Raw genomic sequence first — 14607 nt, forward strand, 5'->3', positions numbered from 1 at the left:
TAAAAAGTTATGATAAACAAAAACAGCTAACCCGCGTGACGCGTTTTTAAAATTCTATCCTCTTTCTAAATTCTATCTTCACCCGAATTTTATGCCTATAAATACCACCTGATTTTCAATTTATTCGGAAGCGAATTCGACATCCCGATGTAGGAGTCAAATTGAAGCGTGCCTAACAACCTTAGCCGCCTCTCTCTTCTCTATCCTCTCTCTTTTAGGGTTTTAATTTTCTTGGTCATTTAGGCCGGAAAGAGTCGTATTTCTTTGTAAATTATACTATTTTTGACCCTTTTTCTTTGTTTTAATTCACTAATTTATTATTTTCTTTGTTTTTCTTTGTTTTGTTCTCTCCGTTTGTGAGAATCGTCTATCCCAATTTTTTTTTATGTTTCCCAATTTTCTGGGATTTTGATTCTCATCTATGGATGAGAATTTTATTTTTAGGGTTTTAATAATAACTGAGAAGGTGATTTGGATTCATATGGGTTTAGGTTCATCATCAACTCTACAATCAAAACATCACCGCAAATTGCGAAGGTCTCTACTTGGAAAGATGCAAAGACATCAAAAATCATTGCTTGCGTCAAGTTTGAAGCGGTGGAGTGTGAGCTATGCTAGATATGCAAAATAGTTATGATTTTGATTGTAAAGGTTATGTTATTTTCTCTAGATATATGGTTTACAAATCTTTATTATTTTTGTAGATGCCTTAAGTCTATTTATTAATGAAAATATTCTTCCTTCTGCCAAAAAAATAAAAAATTGAAGAGCAACGACTTGAGCATGTTGTGAGTATGCTTGGCATTATACGATTAAAGACAAACAAGTAAGGAGTTTCCAACAAGTTTTTAGATAAGGAACTTGTAAACCGTTCACGGATCATTAAAGGCAACCACGAAAAGGGATCAAACGAAAGGCAACAACGATTTGATCCGTGAAGGTTACACCCCATTATGACTGTTTCGGGGTTTTTTTATGTCCTTCGAGAGAGTTACAATTCTAAGAGTGACTTTTGGACGCCTGTACCTGCAAAACAACGGAGACTCCGAAGGGTGGGAACTCTGCCTTCGACGATCAAGTTAGAACGTGTATGAGGAGTAAAGTGCGGAAAGTAAAGGGTCTCTCTCGGATTCCAAGAGAGAATCTGCAATGTGTAATTGCTCGGTTCGAGGTGTCAGATGCCTAACTTTCTCTGATGGAGAGTTAATGTGAATTGAATATGTTTTAATAGAATGTTTCTAAAAGGGAAACATCTCCCTTTTATAGGGTGTTGGAAAACGTGCTCAATACTAGGTTTCAGTAAACCTAGGGCTGATTGGGCTTTTCCTGGAATTTTGGGCCGTAAGAGGCCAGCTTTCCTGTTTGGCTATCTGGCTGCCACGTGTCGAGGCCTGATTGGTCCACCTTGGACCTCTCACGAGGTGACACGTGGCAGACTCTGATTGGTCCACGTGGATGACACGTGGCAGGACTTGAGTGGTCCATGTGGCGGGGAAAAATCCCTTAATCATTTTCCCCTCACAGGGGTGATGTGGCATGCCACGTGGCGCCTATGACAGGTGTCACGCCATGATTGGCTAATGGTTTTTACCTTTTTATTTTTATTTTACTGTCTCTTGGAATTCACCCCCTATAAATAGGGGATGTCCAAATCATTTGTTGGACATTTCCAAAAAATTTCCAGAGAACTTTGTCTTTTTCTGAGAGAGAACAACCGACTGCATCAGACCGCCTGCTTTGCAGACCGCCTGCTCCTTCAGCCGTTGTAGACTTTCGAGTACCTTCCATCTTCATCTAGTAAAGGTAACCGTTTGTTCCCTTTTATTTTTTCATACTTTGATTTTCTTTTTGAAAATGGTTTCCCAAAAGCATACGACACGGCTTAGGTTAGTGATCAGCCGGTCACCGGGGACGGCTGAATCTAGAACTAGGAGTGCCGACTGCCCCTTGTTGGATCACCCTTTGCGAACTGCCTCAAGTCCGACTGTGTATGTGCCTGTGCAGGACACCATGGCCAGAACTAAAAGAACAACAAGGGTTACCAATTCAGACGGCTCCTATTTCCATGTGCCTGTCAGCGAGTTGTCTGACATGCCGCCTGCCCCAAGTACCCCTAGTGATTCCATTTTAGACGAATCAGGGGAAGAGGTTGAAAATGCTATGCCACCGCTTGTTGGTCTGGCAAACCAGGTGGACTCTTCATCCGAGAGCTTAGATAGCGACTCTGAGCTAAGTACTTCAAATAGAATTTTGGATGAATCTGAAGAGAGGCACTCTCGGCTAGAGACTGCGTGAGAGTCTCTTTCAGTAGACCTGGGACCAAGATGGGCGGAGCCGTCTGCTTCTAACTGAGAGCAATACACCGCCTACTATCATCATGTTCCAAAGGGCAGGCGAAAGGTGATGGCTGAAAAAATTGAGATCTTTAGAACTGAACATGTCATGGGACATGGGTACGTAATCTGCACGCTGGATGCCGAGGACACGGTAGTCTGGCCCGAGCAGTTCAGCTACGGGGTCGGCTGTTTTGGCTGCTATGAGGCGGCAATTAAGGCTGGCTTGAGATTTCCTTTACATCCGGCTGTAGAGAGGATTTTGGACGGATATCAGCTGGGTGTCTGGCAACTAGCCCTTAACTCTTGGTTCAACATCTTGGGCTATGTTGCCGGCTGTGAGATGTATGAGGTAGAGTTAAGCTTTGAGGCATTTGCCCATATGAACTACCTCAGCCGGACCCCAAAGACAAGCGGGACAGGCTGGTATCAGTTGTCTAGCAACAAAGGCTATCTGATGACTGTGGGGAAGGAGAATAAGTGGAAAGATTGGAGGAACACTTTCTATATCATCTCCAGCCCTGACACAGTTAGGAATAAAAAATTTAACAGGTGGAATAGGATCCCACCTTTCCTAACAGGCGGCTCTGAGTTGTCGCCTGTTCCCCGTAAAGCCAAAGAAGAGATCCTTGACAGAGGACTCTTCAAAGTGGTCATACAGGCGAACCCCGAGACCGAGGCGAGGGAATTCATTCCTTTAAACTATGTTCCCAAGTATAAGTGGTTATACGATGGGACATACTTGGCCGCCTGTGGCCTAAGCGATGAGATGCCGAGAGGTAGCTGATCGCCCGTTTACATGTCTTGTGAAACTTGTTATGTTTTGTATCAGACTAACTCCTTGATTCATCTTTTGCAGACAAAGCCATGGAGAAACTCTCGGCCTCCAAAAAAGCCGCTGCTCAGTACCGCTCGACCATCCTTGGAAAGCGGCCTGCTGAAGAGTCGCCTGTTGTACAGGCGTCAAAGGTGAACTTTAAACTTTGAACTGAACAGCTTTCATTTAGTTTTTCAGCCGCCTGTTTTTACTTATTGTTGTTATTTTGCAGGGTACTCCAACAAAGCCTTCCTCCTCCACCCAGCCGGCTCCTAAGGTTAAGAAACAGTCGGCTGGTGACGTGACGACTCCTGGGAGGACCAGGAAGCACGTGGCCTCAAGGCTAGGAGGCCTTGTACCCCCAAAATCTCCAGCCATCCCAGGTGGCAGTCGGCAAGGGAAGGAGAAGAAGAAAGAGGCTGCTACTAAAGGTATCAAGGACTTGTGTCCCTTCCCTTACCCTTTAAGGGTCAAATTCAATCGGTAGTCGCCTAGCACCTCTGAGAGCAGTCGGTCTATTGGCCGCATTTACACCAAGTACTTACAGGGTATTGATTGTGCAGATGTCCCTCAAAGGCCGGACCTGGTTCAGATGGCTAGGTCCATGCTGAAGGTCATCCCTGTCGAGGACAGGAAGCCTGTTAAGGGAGTCGGCACCCTTAACCTTGAGGCCATCCTGGCTCTCCTGGACGAGGTATACTTAGTAATTTTTTCCTTTGCTTGAATAACTGCCTAGCGCCTGTTATTGACGACTGTTTTTTTTATTTGGCCGAGCGCAGTCAATGCTGCGAGTGTATGGTCTCCGCAAGCCCTTGAACGAAAAGAACACAGAGGTAAAGGCTGCGAAGGCCCAGGCCGCCTCTGTTTATGAAAAAGCTATGTTCCAGATTGCTTAAAACGAAATTCTGACCACAAACATACTATATTATCAGGTGTCTGCCAATTTGCAAGTCAAAGAGGACTTAGAGGCGGCCCGAAAGAGGATCTCTGAGCTGGAGAAGTCCGTATCGGACCTCAAGGCTGAGCTCGGGCCTCTAAGGGAGGCAAACAATGAAGCAGCCGGCCTCCGCAGTGGGATAGACAAGCTAAAGAAGAAACTGGCCAACCACGAGACCCAACTTGCCCAAAAATACACTTCCAGGGCCGACGAGGAGAAACAGGCGCTGGTCAAGGACATGATGGAGGACAACAACTTCATCATGGAGATGACCTGGGCGGCTCTCTTCCCAGGGACCAGCTATGACAGCTGGAGGAATCAATTCGCCACTAGTGCCCGAGAGTACAATGACAACATCATGGGGCAAGACCATGATGGAGAAAAGGAAGGTGGCGAGTCTTCCGATTCCACCTCTGGGGAGTCGGACCAGGAAGAGGAGGAGGAGGAGGCGGATGGCGAGAAAAAGGAGGAGCCGGCCGCGGATCAGAAGGATGCGGCTCCTGAATCTGAGAAGCCTCCTCCAGAAGCTTAGTCTATTCTTTGGCCTGCGTGCCAATTTCTTTGTATCATTACCCGACCAAGGGGTCGGGGTTTATAACAATTTTAAATTTCAACATTTCCAGTCGGTCATCTGGCCGACTGTTTATATCAATCATCCCGCTGTTTTTGCCGGTTTTCTTCAAATTTTGAAGTTTTTGATTTTTTGCTTTTCAAGAATTTTGCTAAGTGTATGAGGCTTGCCTCTTGCTTTCATGAATGCTTTATATACCGAATGTTCTTGTCCCTGGGCGACTGGCGCCTGGTTTTCAAAGGTAATCTGATTGACTTTGAATTTTTGATACTTTTTGAGTATTACTAATTCTAGGTCAATCAATCACTATGGTGATTGCCCTAAACAAGGCGGTCAGTCCGCCATTGCCCAGGCGAACACTAAGCATAACTCGGCTCTCGACCTCAATATAGTTCTTGACGAATTTTGGTTTTGTCACTAAGTTTTGTACTTAGTTTATTTTATTGATTGTAAATAGTTCGTCTGCTTGGTACTTGTATAGAACAGGCGCCAATCTGGATGTTTTTAATCAAGGTAGGCTCCACAGTGCTAGCAAAAAAAGGAACAGTGGCCGAAGGCCGTCTGTTTGGCAAAAAACAGGCGGTTTCATTCGTGCCTTTTAGATTCCAAATGTAGATTGTTGAGTGACTATGAAATTTTTAAGTTGATCAATCTCCGTCACCTGTACTTGAGTAATCAAAAGAAATAGTCGGTTGTGGCCGTCTGTTGTGTTTGCAACTTAGAGGATAGAGGCCAAATATCGTCTGTTTGCCAAAAAACAGACGGTTTGGTTCGCACCGTTTAGGTTCTGTCTTAAGTTTGCCGGAGTGACCATGAGTTAACCCTTGGGGTTAATCAATCTGTCACTTTGATTTGAGTGAGTAGAAGAAACAGGTGGCTTTGGCCACATGGTTCCTCTTTATTCGCTAAGTTTTGCTTGGCTATTTACTCAAATTAGGCCGACTGTATTGTCCCAAGCAATAACAGGCGGATTCTGACTTAGATTTTAACTGTCTACCGCGTGTTTACAGTATAGCGGTACGTTTATCTTTGTCTCAAGTCAAACGACTACGAGGTTGTCAAGTAGACACTCGGTAGGGCCGTTTGTTTTAGGTTTATAGAGCAATGTGCCACCCAAATGGGAGATGCTCTCTGCGACGAATTCACCCGGATGTCGCCGGACGCCTGCTCAAGTTTTGAGACACACGTATTAGTTTAATTTTAAAAAATATCATTCGGCCATGGGCCTTAGGTTGATCATCCGGCCTGTGGCCTCATTAGATTGTTCAGAAAAGAACAGATTGCTAAGTCGTCTAGACTTTACGTTTTTACTCAAGTACTTAAAAGAAATAGGGCCGACTGTGTTCTGCACAGGCGGCTTGCCCCACTGAGGAGACTTGCACAGTAATTGAAATAAATTGCAAACTTTTATTGATATGTTTACAAATAATTTACAAATCTCAGAAGTACTACTTTTTTAAGTTGTCTACATTCCAAGTTCTGTCTAGCAACCTACCGTCTGGTGTTTCCAGGCGGTAGGTGACGCCTCTAACTTCTTCATAGATTCGGTAGGGGCCATCCCAGTTAGGAGTCAGCTTTCCGTGCTCGTTGGCCCTACCGACTGCTTCCATCTTTCGTAACACAAAGTCCCTTACTTTTAGGGGCCGCTTGTGCACTCTTTTATTGTAAGCTCTCGTCATTCTTAGACGATAGATCTCATGGCGCAGGGCCGCATTTCCCCTGCGTTCTGGAAGTGAATTTAATGCTAACTGCGTGGCTTCCCAGTTGGCCACTTCGTCATAAAGCATGACTCGAAGAGTCAGCTCATAGTGCTCAATAGGCAGAACAACCTCTGCCCCATAAACCATGAGAAATGGAGTTTCACCAGTCGCCCCTTTTTCAGTCGTCCTGATGGCCCATAGAACATGCGGTAGCTCATCAGCCCATAGGCCGCCGGCTCTTTCTATTTTATTTTTGATGCCATCAGAGATTAACTTGTTGAATGCTTCAACCTGGCCGTTTGCTTGGGGGCGGCCGACTGATGCAAAACAATGAGAGATCCCTTGGTCTCCCAACCAGTTCTTAAGAGTAGGCGTCTTGAATTGAGGTCCATTGTCAAAAACCATAGACATGGGTACCCCATACCGAGTGATGACATTTCTCCAAATGAAGGAGATGACATCTTTGGTTTTGATGCCTTTGACTGCCTCCGCTTCTACCCACTTAGTGAAGTAGTCGACTTCTACCAAAATATATCTCCGTCCACCTGTTATGAATAGCCATCAAGTCAATGGCCGGACGATGGATGAGCTTGCCAAACCTTTGACACTTGTCACATTTTTTAACCATCTCCATGGCGTCTGCTTCAAGGGTAGGCCAGAAGTAGCCTTGCCGCCTGGCTCTCTTTGCTAGTGTCCTGCCGCCTATATGGGAGGCACAGAACCCTGAATACAAATTTTCGAGGACCTCTTGGCCCTTCTCTAGGGTAACACACTTCAAAAGAGGTTGTAAATAACCTTGCTTGAAAAGTTCCCCTTTGTGAATCTCAGAGTTAGACGCACGCTTTTTCATTACAATCATCTCTGGGTAAGTATCCGTCAGGGTACCGTCTGTTAAGTATGCCCGGATGCTATCCATCCAGGTTGAGCTTCGATCAAGGACTCCAATAGGTTCCTCCTTAATGCTCCTTTTTTCCATCACCTCTCAGAAAACAGACCTTGGTGTGTCACAGGAGGTGGATGATGCCAATTTGGAGAGGGCATCCGCCTGGTTATTCTCGGACTTGGGCACTTGACTTAGGTAAAATTCTTCAAGTGCCCCGGCCTCTTCTTTTACCGCCTGTAGATACTCGATCATAGCCGGATGTGTGGCTTCATAGTCACCATGGTATTGGCTAACAATCAGTTGTGAATCTGAACAGGCGTCTATTTTCTTTGCCCCAGCCGCTTTACACATGCGGATGCCAGCTAGTAGAGCTTCATATTCTGCCTCATTGTTTGAGGCTTGGAACTTAAAACGCATTGCATATTCAAATTTTTCCCCTTCAGGAGACTGACATATGACGCCTGCACCACAACCGTTCATTGTGGAGCTCCCATCCAAATAAACCTTCCAGACTTGGTCAGGATTTTCTGGATCAGCCGGCCTAGTCATTTCAACAATGAAGTCATCAAGTGCCTGCCCCTTCACTGCTTTCCTTGGCTCAAAAGTAATTTCTAAGCTTTGCATTTCAATTGCCCATTTAATCATTCGGCCGGATGATTCCATGGTTGTCAGTGGCCGCTTGATTGGTTGGTCAGTGTAGACCACGACCGGATGTGCCAAGAAGTAAGGCTTCAGCTTCTTAACTGCCATGAAGAGGGCCAAGCCAAAATTTTCAACCATGGGGTACCGTAACTCAGCATTCTTCAGGACATGGTTGATAAAATAGACGGGAAGCTGGTAGCCGTCTTTTTCAGCAAGGAGAACGGCACTGAGAGCATGATTAGAGACGGCCAAGTACATGTATAACACTTCCTTTAACAGAGGGCTGACGAGCCTTGGCAAAGAGTGCAAGTGTTCCTTTAACTTTTGGAAGGCCGCCTCTGCATCCGTCCCCCATTCAAACATAGTCTTCTTCTTGATTGCTTGGAAGAAATAGAGGCACTTGTCCCCTGATCGACTGAGGAATCTCCCCAATGCCGCCAGACAACTTGTTAATTTTTGAACTTCCTTTACATTGCGGGGCGACTGCATGTCTATGATTGCCTGTATTTTCTTTGGATTGGCCTCTATCCCCCTTTGATCAATCAGAAATCCAAGGAACTTCCAAGACTCAACACCAAGATGGTGAAGGATAATTAGGTCGTTGGACTAACTACCCTCAACCAAACAATATTTATAAACCTACACCTACACTAAACAAGTTTAGTGGTAAGTAGAGGGTCGAACCACGGAGACGACATAAACACTATCAACACCACCACCAATTAAGCTAGGTCAAAGAGATAGGATGGATAGAACAATAAACAAAAATGAGATTTATATTAAGTTAAACTAACACCAAGGGAGAGGGTCAAACATGACAATGATCTTCAATAAAGTTAGGCAATGGAAATGAGTTTACATGCAAACCAAATATCTCATATAAGGCAATACCAACAATACCATCTAACCACCTATCGGGGTCAAAGGCTTTCCCAACTTAACACATGCTCATACTATCGTCATAAGCTGTGAAAGTTAAGGTTTTTGCATAGAATCGATCACCTAATGGATATCCCTAAGTTACACTATCGTCATAACTTAGTTCAATCCACCCAATTACAACACATGATTGGCCATTCACATGGAGTAATTAGTAAAACATGGTTACAAGGTATATTTAATCACATATAACAAACATTTGTCTAGCCTAATACATTCAAGATTCACCACATGCTATCACCAATCCCTTAGTAAAGGGAATTACTCACTAATCATGAACAACTAACACAAAACCCAACAAGAAGAACAAAGAGAAGCAATTAAACTAAACAACTACTCTAATCAAGCAAGAAATTAAGAAAGAACAATAAATGAGATAGAGTTTAGAATGCTCATTGAAGTATTGAAAAGGAATCCAAAACAATGTCACTTTGCATCTTCATCTTCTTCAATCCACCATTGAAGCTCTTCACTTTCTCTCTCTAAAATACCCTAAATTACTCTTAATCTACATTGCAAAGTATAAAAACAAAGATTAAAACTAAATCTAAGCCTAATTTATGTGAAGATTGATGGAGAGATGTTAGGGTTTAACCCCTCAAAGAGGAGAGAGAAAACCCCAAAGAAACCCACCATCAAAACTTTTTTAAAAGAGGAGAGGAAGAAGCGTTTAAAAGACCCGTAGCTGCTCGTGCGCGCCCGCGATATTTGCCTGCGCGCCCGCGCACTGGGATTGGCCTGACAGCGACATTCATTTTCAAACGGCCATAACTTCTGTTCTAGGAGTCTTCTCTGGGCGTGCAACCTACCGTTGGAAAGCTCTTTAAGTCTAGTTTCCAATGCAACTTGAATCACCTCAATCCAATTTATAGATCAAAAGTTATGGCTAAAAGAGTGAACAAAGGTTAGTTTTGGAGTTCAGGCCCTTGAGCGCCCGCGCCTATCTTAGGAGCGCCCGCGCCTATCTTAGGCGCGCCCGCGCCTAAGCCGCGCCCAAATCGCGCCTACATTCTGCCTCCTTCAATATTTTCAACCCCAATGTTAGGCACGCCCGCGCTTGGTTTGGCGCGCCCGCGCCATTCTGAAAGCACGACCCGCGCTGTCCGTATGGCCTTGCTTGCTTGCTCCTTAACTTCCTTTGTAGCTCTTCAAATGAACTCCAATTCTCCAAGCTCTTCATTCTCTCAAAATCAACTCCAAAAGCCTATAAAACACGAGGAAAAGCACAAAAACATAATAAAGAGAGAAACGGAGCAAAAGGGGTACAAACAAGGGACAAACGTAGAAAAATACCGCGATTAGAGGATTTAAATAGTGGCATAAATGCCACTTATCAAATTCCCCCACACTTGCCTCTTGCTTGTCCTCAAGCAAGAACAAAAGCAGAAACAAAAAGAAAGATAAAGGATCTAATAACACTAAAAGGAGAGGGGTGAAAAAGAATATACACTAACTCACTTTCGTAGGAATCACGGTTGTTTTTAGCGTAAACAACAAGCCATTTAAACCTCAAAGTCGCCTTTGAGGACGAGTGTGCTCTCGTAAGGGTTTCCAAAGAGTTTAACCCATAACTCTACACATAAAGCAACACAAACAAGGCAATGCATAGACAAATAAAATAAACACAAAAACAAGACGTTCTTGGTGGACTTTTTGGAACGAAACAAGCACCAATGAATGCACAACTTTCTAAACAAATAAGGGTATGCACGTTCCAAGATGTTTAGGGTTGAAAGAAACATAGACTAAGCTAAGCATAGAGAACTAAGAGCCGTACAATTCACCTTTCATCCCAAACTAGCTAGCCGCGTTCTCTCCACTAGCTTCAAGTCAACCATTAGGTGGGCTTCTCATGGTTCCTCGAAGGAACCGGAAAAAGATAAAGAAATGAAAACGATGAGAAGGTTATCCCGACGTCTTGGCTATGCACTCTCTCTCTATAAGCTTGACAACTATCTTCCTCCATCGATAAAGACTAAACTCTATAGGGTCTAAAGGTCTTTTATTGGTTGTAAGGGTATGCTTGGGGTGTAAGGTGGGAAAAATTTTGAAAATTTTAAAAATTTGGTGGTATTCCCCCACACTTATTCAATAAACACACACTTACAAGACTAAGAAACAGGACTCCCCCACACTTGAACGGAGCATTGTCCTCAATGCTCAAACACGAGGGATATGAAGGTTTTTTTTTTTTGTTTTTTTTTTTTTGTTTTTTTTTTTTTTTAACACGAGGGATATGAAGGTTTTTTTTTTTTTTTTGGTCCTTACCTTATTTGAGTAAGGACGGCTTTTCATAAGCATTTGCTCTTATTTCACTGAATAGAATCACAGTTTACTCACTTGCTTGACCAAAGAACTACAACTTTCTCATTTGCGTTCAAAATCAACACAAAACAATTCTCAAACCAACATGCTTCACATAAACAAAAGGTTTAGGGGAAAAAAAGGTCATTCGGTTTGTAATGTGGCTCAAAATCAAGAAAGGGAAATAGGCTCAAAGGGTTAGCAAGAGGGGCAAATTTAAAAGAAAACCAATTTTCTAACAAAACAAAAAGAAGGATAAGAAAATGAAAAATGCCTATGTCCTCCCTTAAAGGGTTCGGTCACGATCTCGGGTAGATAGAAGTCAAACTCTGGATTTGAAAATGCATAACCAAGGATCCAAATATGCCACTCAACAAAGTTGATGAAGGCTAGAACAAATAAACCTCACACGGGATTTGTATAGCAATTACCGACCTAAGGGGTTCATATCCACCATGGAGAGCGACACCGTCTTACCACATCCATGGATTAAGGCTACAAGTATCCCAAAGTTCTTAAAACCGCTACCTTAGCATTAAAATATGTTTAACTCAACCCAAAACACTCTCAAACCGTGCATACCATTACCAATTAGGAAGGAAAACATTCAAGGACACAAGTTCAAAGTAGTAAGACCAAAACAAGAACGGATCAAAACACATATGCAAACTTGCCTTGTTTTCAAAGGAAAAGTCGCTATACAAACAAATATTCACAAAACGAGAACAACTTGAGAATGTATATACAAATTGCGCTAGAAAAGAGCATGATCAACGACAAAGCCATGCATACCAAAAGTCAAGTCAATAAGGCACTCATGGCCATCCAAATATAGAATAACCAAAGTCAAAAATAAACCTTGGTATGTATGGGGGGTAAATCAAGCAATCAAGAGACCAAGAAAGGGAAGAAGGAAACAACAAAACCACAAACATTTATCTTTCAAACCATATGAAAATAAAAGGGTAAAGCAACAAAAGAGAGGAGATGGAAAGAGTGAACCAAAATGTTAGGTGGGTGTAGAAACCCGCAAATTAAGTCATTTTCCTCATTTCCATTAAATTGCTCTTCTTTGATGCTTCAACTTCCATTTACAAATATTCCTTGGTTTTCTACTTCTTATGGTTCTCGGTCAAAGGTCATGCGCAAAAGTATAGACATCAAGTACCTATATACAAAGATAAACAAGAGGAAAACAAAATTAAAAGATATAAAAGAAAATTAAAAGCAATATAAACACGGGTTACTTCCCGAGAAAGTCTTGTTTAAGGTCCAAGATTGACCTTATTAGTAAATAACCGGACAAAGAACGCAAAAGCTTGTCATATGCATCGGAAAATATTTCATGAAAAAGAGCATAAGTGATGCTCATATGACAAGCAAGCACAAAGTTGAAAGAAACTCTATGCTTGAGGGGAGGGGGAAAAGAAAAATAAAAAGAATCAAAAGAAAAATCAAAAGAAAAATTAAAATAAGAAAAAGAAAAAGAGGGAACAAACTCATTTAGTTGCATTTTGGAAGGTGAAAGCTCATCATTGAAATCAAAAGTAAGGCCATGGTGGTATAGAGAGGCAAGGGGCTCCTCAATTGGTTTATTTTTGAGAAAATATGGTAGTGAGATGGGAAAAGAAGGAATATTGCTAAACTTCCTTGAAAAAGGGATGTAAGTTGAAGGGGTTTGAATTGGGATCGCACTCACCACCTCAATTACACCACCTAGCATTGAATCACAAGCTTTCTCTTCCAACTCATCTTCAATACCCTCAAAGATTTTCGATGTATTCTCAATCACCAATTGGGATATTTCACTCTCAACAAGAGCATGATCATCATTGTTAACATTCCCTAAGTCACCATGAATGAACATCGGTATCTCATCATCACCTAAACCAAACTTTTCTCTAAGCAACCTCAAATCAATGTTTAATTGCATCAATTTTGTATCGTCAATGGGTTGCGAAGAGTTTTGAGGCTCAAATTGGGTGGAGGGGTTGGTATTCACGAAGTCATGAAAAATCTCACCATCCATACTCCCTCTATCACTTTCAAAATCATCATCCTCAATCACATTCTCAAATTCCAAATGAGTTGTCTCACTCTCTTGATTACCTTAGGCTCACTCAAATGGGAGGAGGGAGAAGAAGGAAAGGCATCCTCTTGGGATGAGGCTAGTTGGGAAATTTTACTTTCCATCATTTTAATCCAAGCTTCCCTTTCATTCCTCTCTTCATCTTGTTTTCTCATAAACTCCTTAAGCATCTCCATACACTCTTCTTCCTTCGATCTCCCCACTGAATTACCCTCACAAAAAGGCTCATTAGACACATAGGGGAACTCATTAGGAATCGTGTATGAAAAAGGAAAGGAAGATGAAGAATTATGCATTTGAGAATTTTGGGTGTGTGAAGCATCATTGGAATTCATGCACATAATTGATGAACATTGAAAAATATCATGAACATTATCAACATTGGGATGCATCTCATTACAATTAGCATACAAAAGGGAAGGGTTGCCATCATGCATCAAGGGATCATCATGGGGAACATAAGAATCATCATTAGAGTTTATGCAAGAGTTAGAAAAATCACGACAATTATCATAATTATCTTGCTCATTGCTATCCCGAGCAAACCACAAATAGAAATCCCAAGCCTCATCCGAAGATGTGGCTCGAAATTCACCATTAAATTTGTTTTCAACCACCCCCCTAGTGTACTCATTCAAACCCCAATAAATTATCTCACAAGACTCCCATAAAGAACAACCAAGGTAATTAGAGAAGTCTTCAAACCTATTAAAGTATACCCAAAAGGGCTCATATTCAAATTGAGGCAAAGAAGGACATGACATTTCATTTTGGACAAATTGATCCATGACTCAATGAGGCAAAACAAATAGCAACCAAATAAGAAAGCTCAAATATTTTTGGAATTTCCCTTTTTTTTCTTTTTTTTTAAACAAAAAATAAACAAAAAGAAAAGAAAATATTCGCAAAGACCTAGACTTAATAAGGTAATACAACAATAATGGAAGCCGTCCCCGGCAACGGCGCCAATTTGACAGGCGGTATTTTAGGTCGTCACTAAGACACCTCTATCAAATGATATTTGTAGTCCTAAACATGCAACTAAAAGAGTATAGAGGCAAGTTAAGGGTCGAACACAGGGAAACGATTAAGCACCGCTATTTATCTCCTAATGTTAATCTAATTCGATCAAGAAGTGTGGTGGGTAAAGTAATGACTAAAGGGGATAGAACAACAATTAAAATAGGTACTAGGGGGAAGGATCAAACATGCTTTGATTTCAACGAAGTTAGGCATCGGAAAATAGGTTTACATGTAACCCAAGCGACTCATACAAGGCAATATCAAGAATACTCTCCAATCACCTATCGGGATTAAGAGCCTTCCTAGCTAACATACGCTCACACTATCGTCGTAAGGCATACAAGCTAAGGTCATGCAATAATCAATCAC

Source organism: Chenopodium quinoa, unplaced genomic scaffold (assembly GCF_001683475.1).
Source record: "Chenopodium quinoa cultivar QQ74 unplaced genomic scaffold, ASM168347v1, whole genome shotgun sequence".
NCBI lineage: Eukaryota > Viridiplantae > Streptophyta > Magnoliopsida > Caryophyllales > Amaranthaceae > Chenopodium > Chenopodium quinoa.